The sequence below is a fragment of the Palaemon carinicauda genome, chromosome 14, assembly GCF_036898095.1.
Source record: "Palaemon carinicauda isolate YSFRI2023 chromosome 14, ASM3689809v2, whole genome shotgun sequence".
NCBI classification, from domain to species: Eukaryota; Metazoa; Arthropoda; class Malacostraca; order Decapoda; family Palaemonidae; genus Palaemon; species Palaemon carinicauda.
The window spans coordinates 2,481,257-2,493,576 of NC_090738.1; positions in this window are offsets into that span (position 1 = coordinate 2,481,257).

Genomic DNA, 12,320 nt, shown 5'->3' on the forward strand with positions numbered 1-12,320 from the left:
AAAGGATTTAACATGAATACAAAGTAAACTGTACTTACTTTAATGACACTTTGAATTTGCGTTGTTAATATTCATTAGCTATTCTTGAAAGTCCTAATGAAAATATATGAACATAATTAGCAATTTTAAAGAAAAGTCATTCAATTTACTATCTTTGAGGTATAGTGCGCCACTTGTAATCATGAAATGCGCCACTGTTGGCGCATGCACCATAGGTTGGCCACCCCTGACTCAGACGTTCAGAACCGGGGTTAGCATTATTTTACCGATGAGGTTTATAGTTGCATGTTATGTGGTTACTGGATATTAGTATTCTATTGATCCATCTGTTCACGGACCAGAATCTCAAGGAACAGTAGATAGCCTCTCATGGCATGGTTGGTTTCGACCTGGCTTTTCATTAGAAGGGGCTAGCGTTCGGTTCCAAGTACTGAGTAGAAATTTATTTCTATTTGAACACGATGTTGTATGGATATTTATCCATATTTATTCATATTTATAATTAAATATATGCATTAATATAGACATTATTATTAGTTAGAGTTATACGGTTGATCCCAGCCTGTGAATAGGATCACTAACCAGAGTTTCAAGGAACATCCAGACTTATGTCCCCTTTCTTTTACAGAAGGTCTGCCTACATGGTATGGTTCTCGGAGCCATGCACTCTCTGCTACGAGCTGTCCTCCCTACTCCTGACCCATGATGTAAGCTGGTTCTAACATGTTTCCTTTTGGTATCCTTTGGCGATGATTTAATTTGATCCGGATTAATGTATGAATTGCTTATTGAGGAGAACGGTCTTCTCCTTCATCACTAATCCCCTCACTTCTTTCAGGATGATGATGAATCTCTCCGGCCTGCAAGAGCGGCTCTCTGCCCTTGGGTATCAAGGTTTGGAAGGAATGCTCCATCTAGAGGACCCTATCTCCTCGGAGTGTCCTCTTTAGGGTTGGACATCGACCCCATGGACGGGCAGGTAGGTGGTGATGAGTTTTGAGCCTTCAGCTTTGCAATTACCTGCGTCACCGACCTAGGACCATCAAAGGATCCTGATGTTCATATTACCTTGCATAAAACCGTGACTGCTAAAAGCCAGGGGTTGGGTTAAAGAGCAGATACAACATATTCTAGGGCAAGCCAAGGGGCTTTGACGGAGCTCAAAGATATGGTGGTGAGTCGGATCCGTTCAGGAACTCGGATGACTCCCCCTACAGCCCCAGGCGTATCGGAGTAACCTCCTTCGATAAAAACAACACATAGAAATTTGCCTTACATGTCCCATATATAGATGGTACCATAACTCTGGATGGCATAGACGTCTGCCCTCTGGAGGACCTAGAATTTACTCTCAGGGACTAGAATTCCCATTCAACGGATTCGTTCGATTGAAAGAGCATGCCTTGGTTAGGTTAGACAAGGTACCGAAGGTAACGGTATTATTTCCTAAAGGGCAGGCCCGATCTGTCTGGACCAGGATGTTGTCGGTCTGGGGGGTACGATAATTCCAAGCTCACCCCACACAATGGGGAATACGCCATATCTACAACTGCTCTCATTGTTGCCTTGCCTATTATGGATAAATGGACAGGTCTTACTATTCAAGCTGACAAAGAAGGTTCGGCCATGCTGGCTCTTAAAGAGCCGGACCCCACCTCGGGGAGACCCTAGCCTCGATTTATCCCACTGAGACCTTGTTTCGGATATTCATGAAGAACCAATCTCTGCCCTTCCAATTCGACCTACACGTTTGGTGGTCTGATCGGGTTAGTTGTGGGAAATACGTTCTGTCTGAGGCCTCTATCAGACAGGAATCGAGCAGGCTGATAGTTTCCTCCTGATGGGGTAAAACCCTCTTCCCTCAGGAGGAGGTGAACAAGGTTCTACAAGATGATACGAGAGCAACCCAAAATTGCAGGAAAGGCGGGGCCTCACTGCCAGAAAGAAGGTCGAAGACCAAAAGCAAGCTTTCTTCAAGAAGAAGCAGAGAGTTGCCCTCTACAAAACGAACCGGGGTCACTGCCATCAATAGTCAGTTACCCACTCGACATCACAGTCTTCCTCTGATTCGATGCCTATGCATCCGGATCCCCCCTCATCAGGTGGGGTACCTCACTGATTCCCCAGGTACACAGCCCAACCCCGTTTGGATGCCCTCGCCTGCATACAGCCCAACCCCGTTTGGATGCCCTCGCCTGCATACAGCCCTAGCTCCAAACCCTCAGGTTCCTTTCGTAGACACCAGAGAGGAAGATACAGGAATAGAAGACAGTTCCGCCATCAAGGCGGACCTAGGAAAAAGGGGGCTCGGGGAAGGAAAGGACCTAGGTTCACTCCCTCACAACGAGGTGGTCCCGGTAGGGGAGAGACTTTACCACTTTCAAGACCATTGGACCTTCGGTCCGTGGGCTCATAGCATAATCTCTAAAGGTTTGAGGATGAAATGGCCACAAGGTCCTCCTCCTCCACCACTGACCTTCTCCCAGAAATCCACTCCCATCCTAAAAGATTACACCACAGAGTTACTCAAGAAGAAAGCAATCAAACGGGACCGATCACCGAAGTTCCAAGGCCTCCTGTTCACAATTCCGAAGAAAGGCTTGTCGGCATTGAGAGTGGACCGGGACTTGTCAAAGCTAAACTCTTACATTCTCTGCGACAAGTTCCGGATGTTGACTATCTCTCAGGTACGGACCTTACTTCCCCGTGGGGCTGTCACCACCTCTGTCGATCTTACCGACGACTATTATCATGTGCCTATAGCTCGAAACTTCTCTTCTTATCTGGGTTTCCGCCTAGGCAGGAAAGCCTTTGCGTTCAAGACATGCCCTTCAGCCTCAACATTGATCCCTGGATATTCACGAAACTGGGAGAGACAGTGTTAGAACAACTCAGGAACCAAGAGATACAGATCATGGCTTATCTGGACGGGTGGCTCATTTGGGCCCGGTCGGCCATAGAAGGCAACAGAGCTACGAAGGAAGTACTTCGATTTCTCGACAACCTGTGTTTTCGGGTCAATCTCCAAAAGTCTCGCCTGCAACCATCAGGCCACTTAGAATGGTTAGACATTCAGTGGGACCTTTCGAAGCACACGTTGTCTCTCCCTTCCAAAAAGGTAAGAGGAATAGCTTCCAAGATCAAGAATTTTCTCAAACACAAACAGATGTCCAGAAGAACCTTAGAAAGTATCATCGGCCTTCTCCAATTCACTTCAATAACAAAAATTCAAAGACATCATTCGAGTTTGGAGAAAGAGAGCCACAGTACCTTTAAGAGACAAGGACTCGAAGATCCCCTCTGTCTTGAAAATGAGACTACGCCCATGGTCCGATCCGAAGAACCTTTCCAAATCGGTTCCTCTACAATTCCCACCTCCACAAGAGACATTCCATACAGCCGCGCCTCTAAGTGGATGGGGGGATTACTCCGAACATCAGATGTTTCAGGGGTCTTGGTCACCCGCTATGAAACAGACCCATATCAATGTTCTCGAAGCCATGGCAGTGTTCTTGCCCCTGAAGAGACACTCTCCTCCAATGTCGAGCCACATCAGAATAGTGTCAGACAGCACAGACATAGTACACTGCGTCAACAGGGGAGGATCCAAGTCACCCAACCTGAATTGGATCCTGGTCACTATCTTCGCCTGGCCAACAGAAAAGAACTGGATCCTATCAGTAACTCACCTTGCGGGAGTCCGGAATGTGAGAGCAGACTCACTAGCCAGGACGAAACCACTGGAGTCAGAATGGTCTCTAGACATAATTTCATTCTGGTGGATACTCAGGAACCATTAGAGGAAGGTTTACCTATTTCCCCCAGTGGATCTTCTAATGAGACTTTTACACAAACTACGCTCCTTCCGGGGGGCAGTGGCTTTAGTACCACCTCACTGGCCAAGAACAGTTGGTTTCCTCTCCTCCTCGAGTTGAAACTCCGTCCCTTCCGGATTCCGTTCCCCAAACTGACTCAAGTAATCCAAACTCACTGTGTCAGATTGCTCAAGGATAGCCAAAACTCTGACTTTGTGGACTACAGGAAGTTTGCAGCTAGTAGAGACAAGAACATTGAACCGGAAATCGATCTCTTCATCGAATCAGACAAAAAGGACTCAACAATTCGCCAATATGATTCGGCCGTTAACAACTAGCAGATTCCCTAAGAGTTCAGACCATACTCGTATGTCTCCGAATATAGACATCTCTTTCTTGAGGTTCTTATTTGGCAAAGGCCTAACAGTTAGCACTTTAACCACCATCAAGTCAGCTTTGAAGAAGGTCTTCCTTGTTGGGTTTAACATTAACCTAGCTGATTCCTATTTCTCATCTATTCCAAAAACATGTGCTAGGCTTTGACCTTCGGTTCGGCCACAAAAGGACTCTGGTCTATGAACGGTGTCCTCAAAACTTGCGCCGGACACGGACAATGAATCCTGCTCTTATCACTCTTCTTAGGAAGACTTTATTTCTAACGGCTTTGGCCGCAGGTGATGGAATATCAGAACTAGCAGCTCTCTCACAAACCCGGAAAACATAGATTTCCTCCCTTTCTCCAGACAATGCTTTTCTAGCTAAGAAATGAGGATCCGCAAAATAGGTGCTCCCCTCGGAAGATTATTCTTCTTCCTCAGGATCTTTTCTCTGTGTTCAGTCACTACTCTCAAGGCCTTTTTTAGCTAGAACTGCCACCCGCTCGTCTGGCCCCTTGGTTATCGGGGAACGAGGAGGTACTATTTCCATTCACGGTATCAGGCAACAAATCCTCTACTTCTTTAAACATACTAATCCGGAATCATTTCCCCAGGCTCATGATATACGGACAGTAGATACCTACATCAATTACTTCCAGAACAGGGACTTTGATGATTTTGAAAAAATATACTGGTTGAAAATCCCCTATGGTTGTCAAACGCCACTATCTAAAGATCTTACAGGCCCTAAATACCCGACGATGGCAGCAGGGAGCCTTTTCCCTCTCCATTAATCTCTGCTTCTTCCTTTCTTCCATCTCTTCTCTTCTCCCTCCTACCCGCCACTCACACCACGTCGCCACTCTCCTTGGTAGTTCGTTAGCCCTATGATATTTGCCATGTTTAATTCCTATGGTTTAACTGTTATTGTAGTTACCGTTCCTTTAAGGTTTAGATATCCTTAGACATGTAAGGTTTGATGCCTTTTGCGATTCGACACTCAGTTGATTCCTTGTCGTCTTAGTTATTTAGCCCTCACGCTCCCTGTCATTTGGCTAGTTGGTAATTGGACGTTTCTTACATTATTATATTATATTATTGTCGTACATGGTGATTGTATTCTCCGCATTATGTTATTACTTTATTGGGCTGGGAAGGCATTCTCTGGTACATTTTCACCGGCCGTCACAGATCGACCCAGAAAAGGGATTTTGACGAAGGAAAAATCTATTTCTGGGGAGAGACCTGTGACGCCCAGTGAAACCCTTCCCGGTTATTTTTGTACGGACCCACCCTTTCCTTGCCAAGCCATATGTTCTTGCAGAAGGATGACCTCCTCTGCATTCCATACTTTTATCTTTCTCTAGTATATTTGGAATATTTATATTAGAAAAGTGTAAAGAAGGACCCTTTTCACCGGGCGTCACAGGTCTCTCCCCAGAAATAGATTTTTCCTTCGTCAAAATCCCTTTATTATTATCATTTAGCATGCCTTCCTTTCTTATTTTACCATGTGTTATGTTTTTATAGTGTTATTAGTCTTTCCGCGTGATCATATCAATCGTGGGTCTGGCAGGTTGGTATACCTGCTATCGCCCCACTCCTAGCCTCCCTCCCGCCCGATACCCCACCCCAGGGTTACCTCCCTCTCTCTCTCCCGATCGAGTAGAGTCACTTTCTTGCGTTATGTTCCTCTCCCGTGGGCATTCGCTTTCTTTGCATGGGCGGTTCCCGTTGATCTGTGAGGCTTGCTATAATTATACATTAACGTACATTACTTACTCTTTTGTACTACTCTACCCGGTCGTAGTCGTTTTCTTTCCGTCGCTCGTTTGGCCAACGATCGGCGGGAAGTTTTCTGCTCGGTCCGTGGTACCTTGTCATGTTATATTATTTATTAAGTTTTGTACGTGCTACTCCCTCTCGGTCCCGCACTTCACGGACCCATTAAAGATCCCTTCCCCCTCTATAGTGTCCCGCACCTCACTGACTTCATACAGATATATATATATAAAGACTTTCATTACGGGATCCCCGGAAGTAGCTTTTATACATTACCATCCGGTCGAGTTGTTTAGTTGCGCCTCCGGAGCCAACGTTACTCATTATTACTTGGATTAACTTTATATATTAGTCACATATATATATTATATATACGATCCTAGTTCTCGACCTTCCCTTCCCTCTTTTGATATGATCACGGTTACGGTCTGACTTAATTTTAATGCTCTTTACAATCAAAATAGATCTGTTATTTTGATATTGATATATTTAAGCACTCCGGACCCCCCGGGGTCCCGTATTTGCTTACATTCAATATGCTTAATGGCTATAAAAAAAAAAAAAATTATCATGATATTGACATATATATACGTAGATATTTAAGCTCCGGGGCCTCCGGGCCCCTAATTTGCTTTCCTTTAAGATACTCATGTATCTTTTGTCTTACAGACTGTATGTATATAAAACATTTTTATCATGATATTGATATATAAATCTTCTATCATGATATTGATATCATTTAAGCACCCGGGGCCCCCAGCCCCTATTTGCTTTCCTTCAGGATTCCTAATGTATATATATAAAACATTTTTATCATGATATTGATATATAAATCTTTTATCATTTTATCATGATATTGATATCATTTAAGCACCCGGGGCCCCCGAGCCCCTATTTGCTTTCATTCAGGACTCCTGATGTATATATATATATAAAACATTTTTATCATGATATTGATATGTAAATCTTTTATCATGATTTTGCTATAATTTAAGCATCCGGGGCCCCCGAGCCCCTATTTGCTTTCATTCAGGATTCCTGATGAATATATATAAAACATTTTTATCATGATATTGATATATATATATATATATATATATATATATATATATATATATATATATATATATATATATATATATATATATATATATATATATATATATATATATATATATATATATATATATGTATGTATGTATGTATGTATGTATGTATGTATGTATGTACGTACGTACGTACGTACGTACGTACGTACATACGTACATACATACATACATACATACATACATACATACATACATACATACATACATACATATATATATATATATATATATATATATATATATATATATATATATATATATATATATATATTATATACATACATAAATATATATATATATATATATATATATATATATATATATATATATATATATATAGATATATATATATATATATATATATATATATATATATATATATATATATATATATATATATATTATATATATATATTATATTATATATATATATATATATATATATATATATATATATATATATATATATATATATATATATATATATATATATATATATATATATATATATATATATATATATATATATATATGTATTATATATATATATATATATATATATATATATATATATATATATATATATATATATATATATATAATACAGTGAACCCTCGTTTATCGCGGTAGATAGGTTCCAGTCGCGGCCGCGATAGGTGAAAATCCGCGAAGTAGTGACACCATATTTACCTATTTATTCAACATGTATATTCAGACTTTTAAAACCTTCCCTTGTACGTAGTTCTGTTAACAAACTACCCTTTAATGTACAGAACACTTAATGCATGTACTACAGTACCCTAAACTAAAACAGGCACAAATATTAAAGGTGATTTTATATCATGCATTTCCTAAACACGCTAAAAAGCACGATAAAAAATGGCAACCTATGTTTTGTTTACATTTATCTCTGATCATAATGAAGAAACAAACTGGAGGTAGAGCTTTGCTTATTACCCAGACATATTTCCCATACTTTTCCCTTAGAACTACATCACATCTTCCTACTTTAGATATATATATATATATATATATATATATATATATATATATATATATATATATATATATATATATATATATATATATATATATATATATATATATATATATATATATATATATATATATATATATATATATATATATATATATATATATATATATATATATATGTGTGTGTGTATATATATATATATATTTATATGTATACACATATACATACCTACATATATACATAAATACATGCATACATATATATATATATATATTATGTATATATATGGGTTATGGAAAAAATCCGCGAAGTGGTGAATCCGCGATGGTCGAACCGCGAAGTAGCGAGGGTTCACTGTATATATATATATATATATATATATATATATATATATATATATATATATATATATATATATATATATATATATATATTTTTTTTTTAAGCACCGGGGCCTCCGGGCCCCTAATTTGCTTTCCTTTGAGATACTCATGTATCTTTTATTTTACAGACTGTACGCTGTGCAATGACGGCATGTGCCGCTGTCATCTATCAACCCTGCGGCCATGACGTGTGTCGTTCACACGCCCACTGTTCTGTCCGAGTGGATGACTTACCTGTTTGGCATCCAGACAATTGTGTAGTCTGCTACACAAGGACCTCCACTCTAACATCTGACTCGGTGAGTGCATCTTCATTGATACAGACCTGTAGGGAGTTACGATTAATTTCAAAGATTATTAATTTTAAGGCCACTAGTCCTCTGGACTTCCTGCATGCCTTTCACTTCGTGTCTACGAAGTCCTTGGACTTCTTCACTTTTCTTTGGCACAAATATCCCTCGCTAATAGTCTGTTCTCTTTCAATGCTCCCAACTTGAAAAAGATACAGCTAAGGCTACCCTCAAGATCTGGATTGACTGGTTCGCCCGCAACATGAAGGCCAAACAGCCTTATAATCCTCTCTGAGGAATGGTGTTCCCGTCTCTACTCCCATGCTAAAACTTCAGCTGCGGTCCCCAAAGAGTTGGCGGATCCTATCATCGAGAGGTTCGAATTCCTTCTTCTGGCCCCGGACTAAGTAGAGACGGGCGGCACCCTAACTGAGGACGTCGCTACCCTCAACCTCGATGTGGAACCCATGGCTCTTGATGATCCCGACGCAGGTAGGGACGTAGGTGAGTCAGGTGGTTCCCGGGCTAAGATTCCTATCCCTAGCCCGGCTTTCTCTTCTACTTCAGAACACTCTTCTTTTCGAGGTTTTCCGGGGACAACCGGGACTGGTCTCAGTCCCCGGCCTGTTATCCCCAAGGTGAAGGCTCATCGTAAGACTTTATATACGACCCACAAGTCTTCCAAAGACCACAGGTCTTCGAAATCATCAGCTTCGAAGGCTAAATCTTCCTCCACCAGAGTCTCTCAAGACCCAATTGCTATGCCTTCAACCTCTCACGGAGTAGCCTCCGTTCCGGCACCTGTTCCCCCCCCCGGTGGAATCATCTAACCTGGTGGATTTTTCCGAGAAGATGTTTGCTCGTTTTGAGTTGATACTATTGTCTCATACGCAGCAATCACAAGAGAGAATAGCTTCTATGGAGAGCCTAGTTCAGGGACTCATGCGCTCGGGGCTGCCACCGCCACAACAGCAATACCCCATCCCCGACGCCTCCAAGCTTCCTCCTTTCAATAAAAATAACCCTTGGAGGTTGGCATTGCATGCCCCCTTCTCGGAGGGTATGTTTTCAATCGAAGATTTCGGTACCCGGCCTCTTGCGGACTATGAATTCTACCCGCTGGGTCTGGAATTCCCCTTCCCAGGCTACGCTCGCCTCACGGAAGAGGCTCTGATTCGATTGGATAAGGTCCCAAAGGAAACTGTTAATTTTCCTAAAGAACAGGCACAGTCTGTCTTGGTCCGCATGTTCAATGAGTGGGACTGCTTGAACACAATGATTACGGCCTACAAAAGTTCATATACTATGTTTGTGGCCGACGACCAGACCCCTACCCCATGTGCGACCAAGATCATAGAGACGGTCTTTCAGGCTATCAAGGAAGAGAAGCCTTTACCTCACCTCAGGGAGACCGACTTACCCTCCCTTCTCTTTCCAGGAGACAGTGAATGTTGGCGGAACGCCCCAGCTACCTGGACTGTGCCTCGACGCAGTTCAGCGAACGGCTTCCCAAACTCCTGGAGTCTCTCATTAAATTGGAATATGAGTCGAGGTGTAGATTCAGCAGATCCCTTAATTCAGTTGCCCTTTCTGAATTGACCGTCGCCACTTACAACGAGGAGGACCTCCTTAAGGTCGTCACTAAGTCACTTTTGCAAAACTTTATGGCTGACGCCTATGATTTTGCAAATGCCAGGACCCATTGTCGACGACATGTTCTATCCGAAGCCACGATTAGGCACGAACCTAATAGGCTCATCAAAGCTCCAGTCTGGGGCCCGGATCTTTTCCCAGGGGACTTAGTTAACTCGGTCCTTAGCGAGGCAGCTAGAGCCAACCAAAACCCCAAGGTTAGGTGGGGCCTGGTTTCAAAGAGGAGATATGAGCCTACTAGTACCCCAATTTGAGGTAGGAAGAGATTGAGGCCCTTCCAATCTTCCCAATTCAGGCAACCTCTGCAAGTGGTTCAACCGGTCTTAGTCCGCGGAAGAACTACGTTCCTTCACAAAAGATCTGCTACCAAAGAATGCAATCCAAAGTATATGTCGCTTAAGATTTCAAGGTCGCTTGTTCAGCGTGTCGAAGAAAGGCTCAGACAAACGGAGAGTAATCCTGGACCTGTCTCATTTAAATTCCTTCATTCGTTGCGACAAATTCCATATGCTTACCGTCTCGCAGGTGCGGACCTTACTTTCCCGTGGGGCCGTCACCACCTCCATCGATCTTACAGATGCCTACTATCACATTCCAATAGCAAGGCATTTTCATCCTTTTCTGGGCTTCAAGCTAGGCAAACAAGCCTATGCATTCAAAGTGATGCTATTGGGGCTCAACATGACACCCAGAATCTTCACCAAACTAGCAGAGACAGTAATTCAAGAGCTTCGTACTCAGGGGATACAGGTAGTAGCCTATCTAGATGATTAGCTAATCTGGTCAGACAATGCCCAGATTTCCCGCGTAGCAACGAACAAAGTCCTCACCTTCCTTCGGCAACTGGAATTCCAAGTCAACCTCGAGAAATCTCGCCTGGTCCCGGAGACGAAGTTTCAATGGCTGGGACTACATGGGGACCTGTGCTCCCATACGCTGTGCCTCCCCAAAGCAAAAAGGAAGGTGATAGCGAGGAATACAATACAATTTCTCAAGGAAAAGTTGACCTTCCGAAGGAGCCGAGAGTGGATCCTAGGTTCCTTACAGTTTGCCTCCGTGACAGACATCGTCCTGAGGTCCAAACTCAAGGACATAAACAGAGTGTGGCGCTCCAGAGCAACCGCAATACGCTGAGACAGACGTGCTCGCCTTTCCCCAACCCTGAGAAAAAGTCTGCAGACTTGGACGAAGATCAAGAATCTTTCCAAGTCGGTTCCTTTACAACACAAAGTCCAAGGGTTATGGTCACCGGTCTTCCAACAAATGCACGTCAACGTCCTAGAGGCCATGGCAGTCTTCCTCACTTTAAAACGTCTCAATCCAGCCAGGAATATCCATATCAGACTGGTTCTCGACAGTGTAGTCATAGTACACTGCCTCAACAGAGGAGGCTCCAGATCAGCCCAAATAAACCACATTATGTTGAAGTTTTTCTCCAGGGCGGCAATGCACAAGTGGCACTTGTCAGCAGTCCATCTAGCAGGAGTCCGGAATGTGGTAGAGGACTTACTTTCCCGGACGACTCCGCTAGAGTCGGAAGGGTCACTAGACAATCGATCTTTCCAGTGGATGATATCTCCAGTGCTGGGTCTCCAGGTGGATCTGTTTGCGACGAAATCCAATCGCAAAATAGATTGTTACGTAGCCCCCAACCTGGACCCTCAGGCTTATGCCACGGACTCTATGATTCTAGATTGGAATACCTGGAAGACGGTTTATCTGTTTCCTCCGGTGAACCTCCTGCTGAAAGTTCTGCACAAACTCAGATCCTTCAAAGGTCAAGTGGCTCTCGTAGCCCCCAAATGGCCCAAGAGCAATTGGTTCCCCTTGTTGCTAGAACTAGGTCACCGCCCCCGGCGGATTCCCAATCCGGTGTTAACAAAGACAGTGCAAACTCACAATGTGTTTGCTTCC